Raw genomic sequence first — 19,443 nt, 5'->3', positions numbered from 1 at the left:
CCTAGTGATTTATGATCTTTGCAAGGAGTTAAAAGGAGTTTGGAGGGGAAGATAGCTAGGAATTTTGAATTACGAGTGGCACTTAAAAGGGAAGGAAAATTAACTGGGGGGGAGGAATCTTTTTTTCAAATGGTCTTATAACATCTATTGAAAATTAAAATTATATATGCTTAGAAAATTACGCCTTGAAACAGTTTTGATGACTGCTCCATTCTTTCCAACAGAACACAACGAGACAATTGGCCCCCTATTGTTCAAATGGCTCCAGCTTTTTCTTCCGTTAAAGAAAAGGTGTTGGCACCTTGGTCATTAAAATCTTAGGGATCTTAGATTTGACGTCACATCAAAACCACATTGTAGACTAAACCAAGGATCTCTCCCAAGTACAATAGACAGGAAGTCCAACAGATGAAAGCACCTTGGGATGTTTTGGGGATATGATAAGGTGCTCTACAAATGCAAGATTTTTCTTTCCCCTCTAATCTAATAGTTTAAGATGTTGCCTCAGAAGCTTACAGATGTTATTACATACTGAATGCATCATCTATGCATTAGCCAGATATTCATTCCATTGCTCAAAATAGGAGATTGTTTTCTTTGCTTCTCTTTGAGACTCTCCCCAACAACAAACCAAATTGGAGTTTTCGGAGGTTGCATCCACATTGTTAACTACACACCTTTGCCTATGTGTACCTGTCTGTGTGAAAATGCCAATTTAGTGTTAAGTAGTGCTGAATTATGGGCAGTTTTGTGTTAAGGAATTACATCCAATATCACATTGGTCTGTTACAGCAATCACCGTATTAGCCTGGGTTGGATTCTATCCCAGGTTGAAGTGGTGAACGATGGTGTTTTCACTTCCTTAACTCTTCCCATGATTTGTCTTGTTACACTTTCAGCCAGGATCCCCTACACTATTCAGTTACCGATAGGACACCAGCTGTAAGTGAAGTCATGGCCAACCTCTTAGTCATGGGGAGGGATGGAAAAAAGTAGTCTATGTATAAAATCAAAGTTGCTGATGATGACAAGTAAAGCCATACTTTCTAGAGGATTGCCTCTCTTCTTTGAACTCCTACAGCCATACATGCCCCTTGTTTGTTCCAGCATGTATCAAATGTGATCAAAACAAGTTGAATATTGATAAATTAGAAGAATTTGTAATCTATACAGAGCAGAGGTAAGGTGTTCATCACGGTCAATATATCTCGACAGAGTTATTGACCTGGTCTCCTCAGCATTAGAGATAATGCACCATTTGTCTCCCTGCAGTTCAATTCTGTCAATATCTGACTGCTATGATTCTGTCGCTACTTGTCTTTTAGGTGGAGAATTAAGCACTCAGTAGAGCGTTGGTGTCATTGCACACCCACCAGCTCATTAATGAGCACTAGAAACAAAGTGGTGCCAATCACATCTCACTGTGCAACTGTTGTGATAAGAAGATGAAGTTCCATTTATCATGACCAGTAATTTGTATCCTCTGAGACAGCTGCATATCCAATTCAGCAGCTCACCAAGTAACCTGTAAATTAATCATAAGCTTAGCTGGAGGTGACTGACAACAAATCTGACAAGTAAACAGTGGATTTTTAAAAAAATTCATTCTCGGGACATGGGCATCACTAGCAAGGCCAGCATTTATTGCCCATCCTAAATTGCCCTTGAGAAGGTTGTGGTGGGCCTTCTTCTTGAACCGCTGCAGTCCATGTGGTAAAGGTGCTCCCACAGCACTGTTAAGTAGGGGATTCCAGGATTTTGACCCAGCGATGATAAAGGCACGGCGTATCCAAGTTGGTTTGCTGTTTGACTTGGAGGAGAACTTGGAGGTGATGGTGCTTTCATACATGTATTGCCCTGCTGCCCTTGTCCCTTTAGTCCTATAAGAATTTTCCCATGGTGGTTTCTGACCTTTGATTGACAATCAATTCTGAAGAATAAATGTATTGTCTGTTAAGCCTTTTGTGAGCCACTGGTCAGGAGCTTGCTCTGCTGGGCTGCCATTGGGACAACCCTTTGAGAAGCTGGAAGAGTCGATGTTATACCCATGAAGGTTTATTTAGATTTGACTTGTTTGTGGTCAATGTCCTGAGATTAAATTGGTGGGTAAAACAGCCTTGGAGCTGGTTTATCAGGTAATTGGCAATCAGGAAGAAGAACTGCTTTGCTTGTAGTGTCATAGAGTCATACAGCACGGATAGAGGCCCTTCAGCCCATCGTGTGCGCGCCGGCCATCAGCCCTGTCTACTCTAATCCCATATTCCAGCATTTGGTCCGTAGCCTTGTATGCTATGGCATTTCAAGTGCAAACTATACTTCCGGGTCCCCCATCTGGAAATCCACCCCCACCACTCTCTTCCCAGCTTGACGTTAAAATTTACCCCTAGAGTGGGATTTGAACCTACAACCTTCTGAGTTAGAGGTGAGAGTGTTATCACTGAGCCATAGCTTCTAATAGTGTGTGGCAGCATAGAAAATACATTCATGAAGATTACTTTTTGTCGGTGATTCTAGGCTCCATCAAAGACATGGCGGCTGCGTAAAGACAGATTGACGTAAATTTTATGATTCGCTGCTCGTGGCTCAGTACAGCGTGATTTAGGAACACTAAATCATAAAGTTTGCCTCAGTAGATTAAAAAAATATGAGAAATTGAGATGCAGAGGTCAGCTCCTGCAGCAGGAGTGCTAAATGGTAAAATTTACTCCACTGACCAGAGGAAATCTTCATTATCATATTAACACTGCGGCCAACATGCAGCAAGAAATTCTCCCCCCGTCCAAAATTTCAGGGATAGGAGTCCTGAGGTGGGGCAGTGGAGTTACAGAGGCAAAAAAAAGTAAGATTCTGCCAGAGTTAGAAATAAGTTGAAATAAGAGGCAAAATAATTAGAGGTATTAAAATAAAAGTTAAAGCGGTGAAAACAGAAGATGGAGATAATCGAAGAAAAGGAATTGAGAGGGAGAGTAGAAATAACAACGTTGAATTTCTATGGGGGTTCTCCCGATCGTCCAGTAAAGGTGTTTCTATGGATCTTCCACTGAACCTATGGTGATCAGTCAGGAGTACCGGTCATGGAAAATCTACCCCGCTGTTTTTTAAAAAACTTTTCACATGAAATTGAAACTTTGAAAAAATATTTGTTTTTTAGTACCTCAGTGAGTTTATCCAGTGAGCAGTTGACCCCTTGTTCAATTCGCTAACTGTGTCCAACTGTGCTAAAGTAGCCTTTCTCAGCCAAAACAGTACTTAGGGGCATCAACACCCATTGATTAAAATGGGTGGGGGGGGTGGGGTGCGGAAAGCCGGCCTGGCTCCCCATTTCTGATTACTGTCCAGAAACCCCTGCTGGAGGGTGTAAGTGTGGACGACGGGTGATTGGCCTCGGCTTTGATCCCTCCTGTTCGATAATACCGCCACTCACTGACCAGGCTTAAACATGAAGAAAGTCTATTTGGTGGAGGGGTCCAGGAGGTGGCCTTGATGATGTCCTTAGTGATGACCAGAAGATGGCCATGAGCATCTTGGGACGTTTTACTACGTTAAAGGCGCAAGTTGTTGTTGTTGATCTGACCCCTTGCAATGTACCCTGGCAAGGAAAGGAGAGCAAATTGCATGCAATTACATAGAATGTACAGCACAGAAACAGGCCATTCGGCCCAACAGGTCCATGCCGCTGTTTATGCTCCACACGAGCCTCCTCCCTCCCTACTTCAACTAGCCCTATCAGCACATCCTTCTATTCCTTTCTCCCTCAAGTGTTTATCTAACTTCCCCTTAAATGCATCTATGCTAGTCGCCTCAACCACTCCACATTCTGACCACTCTCTTGGTAAAGAAGTTTCTACTGAATTCCCTATTGCATTTATTGGTGACTATCTTATATTTATGGCCCCTGGATCTGGTCCCCCCCACAAGTGGAAACATCTTTTCCATGTCTACCCTATCAAACCCTTTCATAATCTTAGACCTCTATCAGGTCACCCCTCAGTTTTCTCTTTTCCAGAGAAAAGAGCCCCAGCCTGCTCAATCTTTCCTGATAGATATAACCTATTGGTGAAAAAAAAATTATAAAAATATTACAGTAATAATTCTGCTCCTGACTTCCGAGCTACAATATTATTGTAATGTTCTGTGACTTTTTCCAGCACCGCAGTATGTGAGCTGAAATCTCAAGCAGTCAAAAGTGGCAGAGGGAAAATGGGAAGAAACTGAGATGACAGGGTCAGGGGTTTTAAAGTTTTTAAAGTGTTTAATATGTTTGATTTTTTTTTTAACTGGCCTTAGCAACATTCAATCACAGAGGAGATTATCAGACATAAGCCAACTGAGCAACACTGACATTTGCAAATTGGTGAGAATCGACTGTTACAAATTCCAGAATCTTCAAACTAAAAGTGATATGAAAAGGATAATAAACCCTGGGCCACTCTCAGCTACCTCCCAATATTACCAGCTAGCATTACGACATCTAGTGTATTGCTGAGTTCAGAATTGTTTGTAGCCTCTCAATCTGCGGCCGACTCATTGTGCATCAGGCTGGGTGACCATATTCCAAATCAGGCAGATGTGGATTTTATACAGTCTAAGGGAAGTTTTGGGGCTGACTCTACAGGCCCCGATTTTAACGGCTGGTCCTCTTGTCAATACATTTCCTCGGACTCCCACCTGGCCAGCGGGCAGGAGTAGGAATTCGGGCAGCTGGAACGGTCCCCGGCAGTCAGGTAAGCGGGGAGGGATGAAGGCCGGGGCAAGGGAGGCCCCAAGCTTTCCTTGTGAGGGGCTAGAGTCCTTATCTGGCCCACTATTCACCTCCCAGCAGGTTTGGCCTGATGGGGAAGCCATCACTGCTCCCTCAGCTCAGGCTCCGACTAAAATTGCAGTCGGGTCCAGATGACGTCATCGGGACCTGATCTGCATATTTAAAGAAGGAGCCCACTGACCTTTCTGCGGGTGTCCTGCTTTCCTCCCCAAGAGAGCTGCTTAATATCGGGAGTCGACGGGAAGGCAGTGGGTTTTCAGGGGGTAAGTCACTAGCTTTAGTGAATTAGAGCAGCACTGCCCTCCCTACTACCAGACAACCATTGCTGAGTTAACAGACAATGGTTTCCATCAGGTTTCCATCAGGCGGGTGAGCTAAAATTAGAGCCAGTGTTTCTTTCAGCAGAGAACTCACAATTGACCGGTCCTGGCAGATGCCTTTCATGTAATGTTGTTGATGTGCTGCGTCCAAGCCATATTCCTCTGGAACTTTTGCTGTCTGATGGATTTGATTGGTTTTGATAGCAGCTTGATCTGCACATCCTGTTCCTTGTACTTGCTTCGTTTGGAGAATAGACCACACTGAGATTTTCTGGCCCATTAGCATTCCCATTCCTCCAGATTGTCCAGGCATCTCTGGATCATTTCCAATGCTGTTTCCCAGCTGGTGGAGGATACCCAAGAGGCAATATTATCAGCAAGCTGTGTGCAAGCCCCAGGTTGATATTCCTGTTCCTCATTAATGTCATTGGCATAAATCAGGAACAGGAGTGGACTAAGAGTCCTGGGGAACTCCAGTCATGGGGCAAAACCTGGTGGAGATTGCTGTGCCCACTCTGCCCTCAACTGGACACTCTGGGGATGTCGATCTGGGAGATGGTGTATTTGTAATCCAGTAAGCCTAACCCTGTCAAAAGCCTTTTCTGTGCCCAGGAAAATTGCATATATGCATTCTTCTTTTTGTAAGAGAAAGAACTTGCATTTATATAGTGCCTCCCATGACCTCAGGGCAACCCAAAGCGCTTTACAGCCAATTAAGTACTTATAAGAACATAAGAAATAGGAGCTGGAGTAGGCCATATGGCCCTTCGAGCCTGCTTCGCCATTCATTAAGGTCATGGCTGACCTTCTACCTCAACTCCACTTTCCCGCCCGATCCTCATATCCCTTGGTTCCCTTAGAGTCCGAAAATCCCAGTCTTGAATATACTCAACAACTGAGCATCCACAGCCCTCTGGGGTAGAGAATTCCAAAGATTCACCATCCTCTGAGTGAAGAAATTCCTCCTCATCTCAGTCCTAAATGTGTGACCCCTTATCCTGAGACTATGACCTCTAGTACTGGACTCTCCAGCCAGGGGAAACAGCCTCTCAGAATCTACACTATCAAGCCCTCTCAGAATCTTATATGTTTCAATGAGATCACCTCTCATTCTTCTGAACTCCAGAGAGTATAGGCCCATTCTACTCTATCTGTCCTCATAGGACAACCCTCTCATCTCAGGAATCAATCTAATGAACCTTTGTTGCACCCCCTCTAAGGTAAGTATATCCTTCTTAAGGTTTTTGAAGTGTAGTCGCTGTTGCAATGTAGGAAATATGGCAGCTAATTCGCGCACAGCAAGGTCCCACAAACAACAATGTGATAATGACCAGATCATCTGGTTTCTTTCAGTGATGTTGGTAGAGGGATAAATATTGGTTCGGACACCAGGGAGAACTCCCTGCTCTTCTTTGAAATAGCACCATGGGATCTTTTACATCCCCATGAGAGGACAGATAGGACCTTGGTTTAACATCTCATCCAAAAGACACACCTCTAACAGTGTAGCACTCCCTCAGTACTGCACTGGGTGTGTCAACCTATATTTTAAGCTTAGGTCTTTGGAGTGAGACCTGAACCCACAACCGCTTATGTTTCAGAGGCAAGAGCACTACCAACTGAGCCACAGCTGACACCAGCAAGCACTGAGGATATGCGCTTAAGGTCATAGCAAGTTGTCACTGGTGCCTCTTCCTCTCCTGAACCTTACTTCAGTTAAATGAGTCAATGCTCTCGAACTGATGTCGGAGGCAGAGATGTTGTCATGGACGATGTTAGGGCTGGTGTTCTGGAAGGATGGGATCAACAGGGCTGAAGGACCTTCTTCGTCCGAAACTATCTTGCCCTTTGGTGGATAATTTTTTGGTCTGAGCTGCTGGCACACATCAGAAATTCAGATATGCAGGGCCCATGATTTTTCAACCACTTTATTCCTTCTGGTTTCTTCATTTTGTTTATTAGCCCACCCCCACAACCAGCATTTTCAACATACCCAACCTTTCACCTACATGTTGTGCGTGTCAGTAATAAATAGTAAGTGATACACTTTGTACTAATATTTCACATTAATAGGCGAGGTAATGCAGGTAAATTTTGCACCATCCATTAAACCCTATCCAATTAAAAACCCTGGTACTCATTTACAAGTTCAAAAAAAAATCAATCTAGGCTAATTTACTATATCTCTAGTGTAGTTGTCAACTTCACAAGTCAAGTGTGACTTGTCGCACATATTCCTGTCATTAATCAAGTTGTCTTTGCTTAATTTGTTTGTCTCTGGGCAGAGCACATGATAGCTGACTGCCTGTGAAACCCCCTCAGCGAAGGTGAAGGGGGTAACTATTGCCTGCAATCTATTTATGACAAGTTCAGTTGTGTTGCTGCTGAAACACTGAGGGATTGTTTGGAATGATGCCTCGTTTGTTCAGATGCCTGGTGTTTAACAGGCCTGCTGTTTTCCTGCCTTTCCACATTATTAGTTCCCTTCCCCTGCCACCAAAGACTCCGTTTGATTCCATGACTGCCAGCAGTCCTCTTGTTCTTTGTCAACTGGCCATTTTTCATGTGCGAGCCGAGACAGTGAGCATCCTCAGGCTATTCAACCATCACAGTCTAGTCTGATCCCGTTCCCACTTGACAGTCACACACGAGCTGGGGTAAGATTTCGGTGGAGATGCAAAATGAGCGGCCAACCCGATCTCGTTAGCTTTCTGTCGGCCGGGTTGGGTTAAAATTATCCTATTTCTTATCCGCCCTACTATATTGGTTTAATGTCTCATCCCAAAGACGGCACCTCCCAACAGTGCAGCACTCCCTCAGTTCTGCAGTGGAGTGTCAGCCTAAATTTTGTGTTCAAGTCTCTGGATTAGGACTTGAACCTGCAACCTTTCGATTCGGAGGCAAATAGAGCATCAGAATCTCAGCCGCAGTTTAAATTTGTGATTTGCCCCTTTGTTTCCATCGCTGTATCTTTGGAGAATGAAAAAGCACATTTTCTGGCCTGTACAAGCAAACTCAATCATTCAGTTCACCGCTGACAGGAAAAGATGGCGGCTTCTGCAAAGTTTATATTGCCACAGGAGGCACTGTAACCTCTGGAGTTAGTGGTCTCACAACTTTCAGAAGCAACAGAATCATAGAGTTTTTCAGCACAGAAGGAGGCTATTCAGCCCATCAAACCTACACAGGCTCTCTGAAAGAGCAAGTCATTAGACTCATTCCTCTGCCCTTTCGCCATACCCCAAGTCAAGGCTTCCATCAGTAAAAATCCTGTAAGGTAAATGAAGCATCAGATGTACCGAACACTTTAAAATTACACAGGGTGCATACGCTACTTTGCCAGAGAGCTTAAAAGGTGTAAAAGCAGACTTTATAGACCAGGTTGTACCATAAGGTTGGAGTTATACTGCGTTCAGTACAAATTCAAACTGGTGTGAAACAGCCTTCGGAAAGGGGTCTCATGCCATTGGACCTTATTGTGCTCAGTATTCTCCTCAATTACACTGCTAATTTTGTGTTGAAACATAGAAACATAGAAAATAGGAGCAAGAGTAGGCCATTCGGCCCTTCAGGCCTGCTCCGCCATTCAAAATGATCATGGCTGATCGTCTGACTCAGTACCCTGTTCCCGCTTTTTCCCCATATCCCTTGATCCCTTTAGCATTAAGAAATATATCTATCTCCTTCTTGAATACATCTAATGACTTGGCCTCCACTGCCTTCTGTGGTAGAGAATTCCACAGGTTCACCACCCTCTGAGTGAAGAAATTTCTCCTCATCGCGGATCTAAATGGCATACCCCGTATCCTGAAATGTGACCCCTGGTTCTGGACTCCCCAGCCATCGGGAACATCCTCCCTGCATCTAGTCTGTCTAGTCCTGTCTAGTTGAAGCATACCACTGGTGTGCATATGACAGTATAACTGTACCTGAAGTTAACAAGCACTTTATTTACAACAGTCCTCCTCACCAGAAACATCTCTCCAAACTCATTATCACTAGTCGTCCATTGCATTTGCTATAAGCCTTGAGAGATCCTCAAATGCTTCCTGTAAGTCAGTTCTCCAACACCAGAACTTTGTGACTGTGAAATGAGAATTGCCAAATGAGGATAATCAACTTTGATTCTCACATGTGTGAACATGTGTCTTCTGTGTTGTGAGATTGCTAGTTGTTCCCATAGGACTTAAAGCCACACTAAACAATCAGAATATGTTGGAAAATATCATTGCATCATTGCTTATCATATCACTGCCAATATTGTTCTATTTTACATTGTATCTTACAAAGTACTCTTCCATGTCCAGCCTGGATGTGAGTTATCCTGATCACACCCACAGATTAATAATGTACTCCACTATCTCCTGTACTGTATGTGAGATAATTATGACATTATCTTCGAATTCTGTAACGTTGTTAAGTACATTTAGAACCATAAAGCTGATGATGTCATTGAAATCCGTTCAAATGTGATTGTGACACAATTCCATGATATCTTTTTTGGATTAAAGTTTGGAATTTACAAACTACATTTCTAAAAGTTCTACATCATTGAGATTCAAAAGAGAGAAAAAAAACCTGCAAAGGCTAAAAATCCAAAATATATTCAATTGTCTAGTGAGGAGTCTGATCGGGAACATTAACTTATCCTTTCTTTTCAGATGCTGGCTGTAATCTCCTCAGAAGACTTCTCTTTGGTTATGTTTTTGATACCCTACTTTAACCCTCTTGCTCTATTTAGTGTAAAGCGCATGAGAGATCTTGCTGCACCTGAGGAGTACGAAGGAATGGCAGGTTGTTGTTGTTGATTGGCCTAGTGGGCACTTGCGGCAATATTCATTATTCATTTCACAGAAACTACAGAACAGACAGAGATGTTCTAAATTGGATAGCCCAGTGGTGAAGGATAGAATACGAGAGCCTGGTTTTCAGTTGCTGCCTTTATTCACAGATCTCAACATTACACACACCAACATCACAGCCTAGATCAGCTCTCTTATAAATGGATACAAGAGAGTTCTCAATTGATACCCACCACCTAAATCCAATTAACACTAATTGATATAAATCGCATAGATACAAGTAACGGGAGAGGCCATTCAGTCCATCGTACCAATGTCAGTGCTAGCTCTTCAAATTGAGTTATCTACTCTAATCCCACTTCCCTGCCCTTTCCCCATATCCTTTTTTATGTTCTTCCTTTTCAAATACTTAACTAATTTTTTTTAACAGGTACTATAGCCTCTGTCGCAATAGCTCAACACCTCCTGTGTGAAAAGAAATAAAATTCTTCTAATCTTCCCCGAATCTTCCCAGGCTCCACCACCTTATCACCCTTCTAAATACCCAGAGGTACCACAAACTGCCTAATGTGCTCATTGTTCCCTCTTCCTCTCCCCTCGCCACATGACCCAAGCCTCTTGCCAAGAGATCACCCTGGTTTTGTCAGTGAATGATACTAACCAGATGTATGGAACTGTAAAATATTCCTAGCAAACATATCTGGAGATGCCAGGCAACTTGGAATGTCGTGTTTACTGTGATCTGGTAACATTTTGTACTAATTTTTAAAAAAACTGATAAACTGTATGTATGGGGTTTGACTGCATCAGGGATTGCTTTTGGGACAAGCATAGACACTGACTTGAATAAAACAATAAGGGAGCAGGACTGATGTGCACTGCACATGTGTGCTGTGGACTTGCTCTCACTGAACGAGCTATCGTTGGCAGCACGCCCACACATGTAAATCGGCAAATTCCGTTTCCAACGCTATAGGAAACCATGGTAACAGATGGACTCCCCAGAATGCGGGACATTTAAATCTGCTGATGTTAACTGGTAACTTCTAGTCCAAGACAAAGGCAAACATCTTCTGATTGTTTTTGCCTCCCTCAGGGGCTAGGGGTTGTTGTTAGAATTTTCCAGAACTACTTGTCCATGTTTACAATTAAAACGGCAGATTCAAATCCAAAGAGTCATCCCATCAAATGAAGCTACATTTTTATTTATAAATAATTCATTAAAATTCCACCTTTCTAATCTATTTCTGATGAAAAGGATCTCAAGCAGAGAGATCGACTGAACGTGAAAAGGTGTTTGATTAAGGAAAGCGCCTCCATTCTCTGATCACAGCTACTTATTTATTCTTGTCCTTAGGAGGATTTTGAAAGCAGGCTTAAGATCTGCAGCTTTTCTGCTCATCCAGCAGGTTCCGTAATCAATAGTGAAAATCTCATTTGCAGTGTCTCCTGCTACCCAGTGATGGCACTGAATGCCAGAACCAGGCAGCTTGATTCTTAAATGGACTGGATTCAGGCTCAGCGTTGCACTTGGGAAAAAAAGGCCACACCTCATAGCTCAAGGCCACACCTCACAACAACAGCAACTTGCATTTATATAGCACCCTTAAAACGTCCCAAGGTGCTTCACAGGAGTGATTAGCAAACAAAATTTGACACATAAGGAGATATTAGGACGGGTGACCAAGGTCAAAGAGATAGGTTTTAAGGAGCATCCTAAAGGAGGACAGAGAGGTAGAGAGGCGGAGAGGTTTAGGTAGGGGATTCCAGAGCTTAGGGCCTAGGCAGCTGAAGGCACGACCGCCAATAGTGGAGCGATTAAAATCGGGGACACCGAAGAAGCCAAAATTGGAGGAGGGCAGAGATCTCGGAGGGTTGTAGGGCTGGAGGAGGTTACAAAGATAGGGATGACATAAATAAAGAAGTGGTGATTATAGATTATAGAGGGAAGGACATATTAAAAGGGTTAAGGAGTTATACAACTTTGAGGGCCTGGGAAAGAATGGCCCAGAATCTGCTGGAGTGGGGCATCTTGCAGCATGCGCCATGAGTTGGATTACTTTCCTCACCCTTCAGCTCCAATTATTTTTGAGCCGAAAATTACTGGAAGCACGAACAGACCTTGGTGAACGACGGGACCAGCAGTCTATCTCCTTAATGAATGAGATTTAAGAAATAGAGGAATAACGGAGAAGGAAATAGGGTGAATTAGAGACAAATTAGGTACAGAAAGAAAAATAAACTGAGGGAAAGAAAGATTGAATTGAGAGAGAGAGAAAGAAAAGAGACAGAAAGGAAAAGTAAGAAAAAAGGTTAAAATTTAAAATTTAAAAACCTCTAGAAATAATTTATTACCTACAGGAGTGAGACTCCAAAGTGTCAATTGTTCCCTATCTGGGCCTCTGTGGTTGAGTGGCGTTGCAGGAACATAAATCTCATCATTAAAGGGGTCCATACATCGTGAAATACCAGCCTTAACTTTCTGCGGAAAGTTTAATTTGTATTTACAGTGCAAATGCAGCAATTTCTTGAAAGTGACGGGGAGGTTGAGGGCGAGCTACCGTTTTTGTGAGGCTAACGGCAGAGTGTCGCAAATCGTCCAGCAATTTGTGGCGATTCGCAACTCATGGGGTATCTCTCCATCGCCACAAATTGCTAGATATTTTACACCCTAATAACGGAGAGCGCCTTTAACTCGCCGTTATTTTGCCCACAAATTTTGGGCCCATGGAGTTAGAGTAGGAGGTGGCGCAATATGCCTTAATTTGAACATAGTGAGATTACCGGAAGCGAGGAGAATCTGTAGAATATCACACTAGAGCTCACGAGGAACAAAATGTGGGAAGGAAATGAAGAACAGTTTTTCTGGATGTGTCTCCTTGCCAAGACGTGTCCGCGATAGAATCACCCGTACGACTCCTGTCTGAATACAGCTGCACCAGGAATGAACGAAAGCTGCCCCATTTCCCTAGCTCTAGAGATAGGCAACTGCTTTAAGACAACAGATCACAGGGGGTTGGGAATACTTGTCCCTGAATCCCAGTAATTAAAATCCAATCCTCTTCCCTGTTTTCCTGACAGCTGTAATAGATAAAGGCAACTTAGGCCAAATTATAACTTGTTTCAGCAGTGAGTTAGTATAATGTTTAAGCTCTATAATTTGATCGAATTATCCCATAAAAACTACACTTACAATCAAGCTCTGTACAGAAATAAACCTGATTATCTTTCCATTCAGCAAATTTGAACATGCTTTTTTTATTTTTTTATATTTAATTCCAGTTACAGATTTAATTATTCATACTAAGTCTGAGATTACTGCTGAATCAAGTTGTATTAGGATTAAGATATCTCAGGGAATTTAACGCTTCATCTCTTTATTTATAAATTTCCCGATCCTTACCTCTGCCGTTCTCTCGGGGGCGTTAACTCATGCTCGGACACTGTCCAGTGCCCAGCACGAGAAACTATTCTTCACAAGATAGGTTTGGATGAAGCGGGCCCTTTGACCAATTTGAATTCATCTTTCTAGAATACCAACATTACTGCTTCTCCATTATAGCCCTCAGTAATTGCATAAATGAGTCCAGCGCCCTGGCTTCAATCACCATTCCTGGTAACCCATTCCAGCTTTATTCACTGTCTCTCTGCTGATTTCCTCGCCTATTTTCTTGACTCTTGCTGGGATTTGGTCCCACGGTTTCCAGCTCCTCTCTGGGCACCTGGTTTAAGCGGCCATTCTTCATGTGTGAGCCTAGATTGTGAGGGTTGTTCGATCACAAGGTGCATTACAACCGAACCCAGATCCTGTCCTCACTCGACAATCACACATGCACACTTTCCAGTAGGGATCACTGGATAGCGATCAGGAGCAGGAACCCATGCCGTTTCTTTTTTCTCTTCCTTGGGGTGCAGAGGCCAGTTGTAATACCTAAGTTGTTGCCTGGCTAAGATCAGTTGACAACACAGACTGGGGACTGAGCCCAAATGCTTCACCTCTGCTTGGTGCATTTTCAAGCTGAAAAGCAGTTACCTTAGGAGAGAACCACCATGCTAGTCATTCATCTAATTGTTTAATGTGGTACTTTGCTGTAAGCAAATTGACTGCTGTGACTACACTTCAAATGTAATTATTTGGCTGTAAAGCACTGTGGGATATCCTGAGAATGTGAAAGGTGCTACATAAATGCAAATTCTTCCTTTCTTTCTTTCCAAATTAAAACACTAACATTATTAACTTCTGAAAAACTTTCCCCCAATTGTTTCTGTTATTAAAACGATTGACAGCTCACCAATATTGCTTAGTCCATCCCAACGATTCTGCAACAATCTCAAGACATCATCAAAACATATTGCAGTCTTTGTGCCAATCAGGATGTTAAATACAATGCTGGCATTTACCAATGTCAACAATAACCAATAATCCACGCTTGAAATGCAGTTATCAAAATGCATTTGAATTATAGGAATTAAGTGGGTTCATCCCATTTCTGGAATCTGGAATCCAGATATAGAATTGTTTTTCAGTTGACACGGCCCACCTTATCTCTGTAACCTCCTCCAGCCCTACAACCCTTTGAGATCTCTGCGCTCCTCTTGCACATCCCCGATTTTTATTGCTCCACCATTGGCGGCCGTGCCTTCAGCTGCCTAAGCCCTAGGCTCTGGAATTCCCTCCCTAAACCTCTCCGCTTCTCTCCATTTCTCTCTCTCCCCTCCTTTAAGATGCTCCTTAAAACCTACCTCTTTGACCAAGCTTTTGGTTACATGTCCTAATAACTCCTTATGTGGCTCGGTGTCAACATTTTGTTTGATAATCGCTCCTGTGAAGTACCTTGGGATGTTTTACTACGTTAAAGATGCTATATAAGTGCAAGTTGTTGTTGTTGTATCTCTTAACTGTAGGGTTGATAGAAGTAGTTTTTATGTAACCCTTGAATATCTGAATAAAGCCCAGTAGATGGCAGTACACATCAAGGATTGCACTGAACCAGCAAGCCAGATAAATTTCTCAGAAATTCAGATTTTAGAAGCAGACAATTAAACATGTAGATCTAAAGTAAAATACCCCCCTCAGGAAATAAACACACTCAGCCAGTAGGAAGTGTAGCCTTTGTGTCAGTGTCACCTATGCTTTCTATTTTAGTTACAATAGAACGTAAGCCTCCGTTGAGAATCTGTCCATTTTAATAGGATTTGCCTGTATTGTTCCGACAACATAGATTTACATTAGCTACAGGTTAGGTCTTGAAGGAAGAGAGCTCTTTTCTTGCAGTGGTTGCACATGAAAGATTTGAGTGGCCTGCTCCCCTCATCCTACTGATGGAATCTGTGCTACAGCAGTGCATAAAGAGCCTAGTTTGGGAGAATATATATTACTTATATAAATCTTTGACACGGTGAGCAACATTATGTGTTTCTACTTTCCATAGTTGTGCTTCAGCTCATCTGAAACTTTGCTGCCCATATCCTGTCCTGCACCAAGTCCCACTCACTCATCAATCCTGTCCTTGCTGACCTACATTAACTCACAGTCCCCATACACGTCCAATTTAAAATCCTTATCCCCATGTTAAAATCCCTTCATGATCTATCCCCCTCCCCAACTCGGTAATGTCCTCTCGTCCTACAACTGCTCCCCCCACCACCACCCTCCCCATCCTCCGCCCCAGAACTCTCCATTCTTCTGACTCTGGCCTCTCGTGCGTTCACCCCTCTCTTTGCCCCGCCATTGGCGGCTGTGCCTTCAGCTGTTGAAGCTTCATGCTCTGGAATTCCCTTGCTAATCCTCTTTGCATCTTTACCTTCCTCTCTCCCTTTAAGGCCCTCCTTAAAACGCATCTCTTTGAGCAAGCTTTCAGCAACCCCTTTTAATATCTCCTTATTTGGCTCATCATCCATTATTTTCTGATTGCGCCTCTGTGAAACGCCTTGGGACCTTTTTTTCTATGTTAAAGGCGCTATATGAATGCAAGTTGTTATTCTTTAACTTCCAGAAGGGCAACATTTCATTTTTTTACAAAAGAGAGGCTGCACAATAGTCATTATAAAACCCTCGGAATTTCACAGTGAGTATTACTGTATGAATGGTCAATGTGCTTGCATGCTGTTACTTTGTCCACTGTTTCAACCAGTTGAAAATAAATGATTAAAGCCTCCATTAAAATAGCGGACAAACGACATATGATGACAAGAACAACAACAACTTGCATTCATTCAGTGCCTCTAATGTAGAAAAATTCCCAGTGCACTTCACAGAGGCATTTTATTTATGGCATGTGATTCTTTTTATTCCAGTAACTACCTGATGAGCGAAGCTTCCCCTTCCCACCACCTTTGGGACTTGGCTTTTCATTTAAGTGAGGACACGGAAGATGAAAAATAATTTTTATTTATCAAAGATGGAAATTTCAAATCATCAATGGATAAGTTTTTTTTTATTCGTTCATGGGATGTGGACGTCGCTGGCAAGGCCAAAATTTATTGCCCTTTGAGAAGGTGGTGGTGAGCTGCCTTCTTGAACCGCTGTGGTGAAGGTTCGTCCACAGTGCCAAGTGAGATTTTACAACTGAGCGGCTTGCTAGACCATTTCAGAGGGCGATTAAGAATCAACAACATTGCTGTGGGTCTGGAGTGACATATAGGCTAGACTGGGTAAGGACGGCTGGTTTCCTTCCCTAAAGGACATTAATGAACCAGATGGGTTTTTACGACAATCTGGTAGTTTCATGGCCACCATTACTGATACCAGTTGTTTTTTAATTCTAGATTTTTATTTAATTAATTGAATTTAAATTCCCCAGCTGCCGTGGTAGGATTTGAATACATAACTCTGGATTATTCGTCTAGGCCTCTGGATTACTAGTCCAGTGACACAACCATTATGCTACCGTACCAATAGATTGCACCAAGCTCAAAAGCTGGAGGAAAAAAAATATCATTTCAAAGTTGGACAAATAACATTTGTGTTAAAAAAAAATAGTTTCCCAGAAGATTTTCATTTGTTTATAAGAGTTTATTAAGTACCAACTCCAATCTCTGCATATTACATGTTATTCCCTTTTTCCCTTGAAATTCCCTGTGCTGTACCTTAGCTGTCTGGAAGGATAGGCATCCTATTCATTCCCAGGCCTCTGGCAATGACGCTTGACAGGTGGCTGCTGGGAATGTACTTAACGGTTAGACAACATATGCAATTACAAATGTAAAGGGAGCCTAGACCTAGAAGCAATGCTATCATTAATCTAGTAAGCTCCTGGTTAGGATGTGGAGGGTCAACAAGTCATGACATATGAGGTTGCAGTCTTGTGTGTGTGTGTGTGTGTGTGTGTGTGTCTGCGTGGAAATCAGTTTGAATACATTTGAAGAGAAACCATTCCTCGTACAAGATCATTGGTCCTTGTTCATTCCTTCAGCAGCCTCACATGTTCTGACTTGTTGATCTTTATCCTCTCACTTAAGATCTTACCTGACAAGTATTACCTCCAGCACTAGGCGCCTTCTGCTGGATAGATATCTAATTACTAGATACAGTCTTAAACATTACAGGGAGGTGCAGCAAGAATGGCTTTGATTATTGTGCTTTTTCTGTGGGGATATTCAGAGTTTCATTTTCATCCAATCTAGCTATCGATAAGCCATAGTTTGGTTGGCAATATAACAACAGTCTGCCAAAAGAGCATCATGTCTGAGAGATACACAGTCACACTGGTAACTGCTGTATAACCACAACTTAGTTAAACAGTAGATTTTAACTTAGCCATGATGCCAAAATAATTTGAATTGAGTTTATATATTTTTATATTTTATGGTGAATTTTATATCAAAGTGAGGGATATCAGTGATAGAGACTGGAGCACTATTTTACTTAAGGCCATCTACAGTGAGGAACATTGCTTGCTGCAGGTATGTATCTTAAAATCGAGGGCAGCGCACCCTTGATTTTCCAGTACGTGCAATGGCGAGTGACGACTTGTTAAACCTCCCCCTTACTGTCAGTACCAAGCACTCCTAAGCCAGGAGTTGTGATGCATTAGCTGCAGAGTAAAGTTTCTTCTATTCTATCACAACAGTAGGGCTTTAAGTTCAGCTTCAGACAGGACATCCTAATTTACCAGTGTAAAATTGTCCACTTCCAACATCTCGGAAATAGCTACATGTGTTACATTCATCCCACAGGCAAGGCCGCAGTGGGCACTTAGTGCCCACTACGGCCTTGCCTGTGGGATGAATGTACCATCCGGAGAGATTTCTGGCCTTAAGAAAGGTTGCCAATTTAGTGTTGTGTGTCCAGTGCCCACCAGGACCTCGACTGAAGCTGTCCAAACTCATTTCGCTTTGTAACCTTACAGGCGTCAAAGAGCTGAGACTTTCATCTTATCAGACTGGGTTGGATTCAAATCCAAGTCCCAGAAGTGGAAAAGACAGTATTCTCACTGACTGCATCACCCAATGCCCCCTAGAGGTATAAACAATTTAAAAATATATGTATAATTTGAGTACCAGAGGCTGGTAATTAGAGCTGTTTATAATGGAGAATCCCATGTGTCTAAAGACTAAGGGGCATATTTAAAAACACAGGGGCAACAGTAACCTTACAATCTGGCAGCAAAGTGCACATCTGTGACTTTGCATTGGAAGCAAAGACAGCTTACATGGGTAGTTTTGCTGGATATCATTGGTGCATGAGATGGAATTTTACAATTTAGTCCGTTCCAAGTTGCATCTGACACACAAAGTTAAAAAAAATATTAAAAAGCTGTGATTAACCTACTGCCAGCTCCCTCCAAAATAACTTCAATGACCTGATTCTCGTCTATGCCATAGGTTGAATTCATAATAACCTAAAGACATCTGCGTAAAAACATTATGAATAAAATGACTCCCCGATTGCCTACGTGCGCACTCCGAGATTGCAAGGTCCTGCTCCCAGCGCTAAACAGGACCGCGGGCCAGAGATAGGAACCCAATTCTCCAAGCGCTCTCGATCGGCAGCAGAACCTGTCAATTTTGTCAGATGTTCAGTGGGAGGGAGGGAGGGTCACCTCACTTCATGCAGAAAGGGAGAATCTCAGGCACTTTGCTTGGCCTCAAATCATTTCTCTGTCATGACTGTGTGCATCGTTGGTACACAAACAAGGCCCAGGTTCTTCTCAGTGAGGCTGCCTGTAATCGAAGTAACCTAGGCAACAGCTTAAGGTTTTCTATTCACTTGTCATTCAGAACATTTGTTGCTGTTTTAGAAGTCCTGCTCTACTGCTATTTAACAGCATTCTTCAGTTATTTTTTGTTACTTGACAACATCAACTGTAAAAGCAGAGAAAAATCAAGTTTACCTTTATATCTTTTTTTTTGGTCTTTTTATTCTTCACCCAAAGCTCTGCTGCCCCTATTCTAACCCGCATCAACTTCCACTCACCCATCACCCCTGTGCTGGCTGACCTACATTGGCCCTCAGCTCACATATGCCTCAATTTTAGAATTCTCATGCCTGGTATTGAAATCCCTCCATGGTCTTGCCCTTCCCTATCTCTGTAACCTCCTCCAGCCGTACAACATC

The sequence above is a fragment of the Heptranchias perlo genome, chromosome 14 (assembly GCF_035084215.1).
Source record: "Heptranchias perlo isolate sHepPer1 chromosome 14, sHepPer1.hap1, whole genome shotgun sequence".
NCBI lineage: Eukaryota > Metazoa > Chordata > Chondrichthyes > Hexanchiformes > Hexanchidae > Heptranchias > Heptranchias perlo.
The sequence above is the reverse complement of the archived record's forward strand: the minus strand, read 5'-3'. Positions refer to the sequence as shown.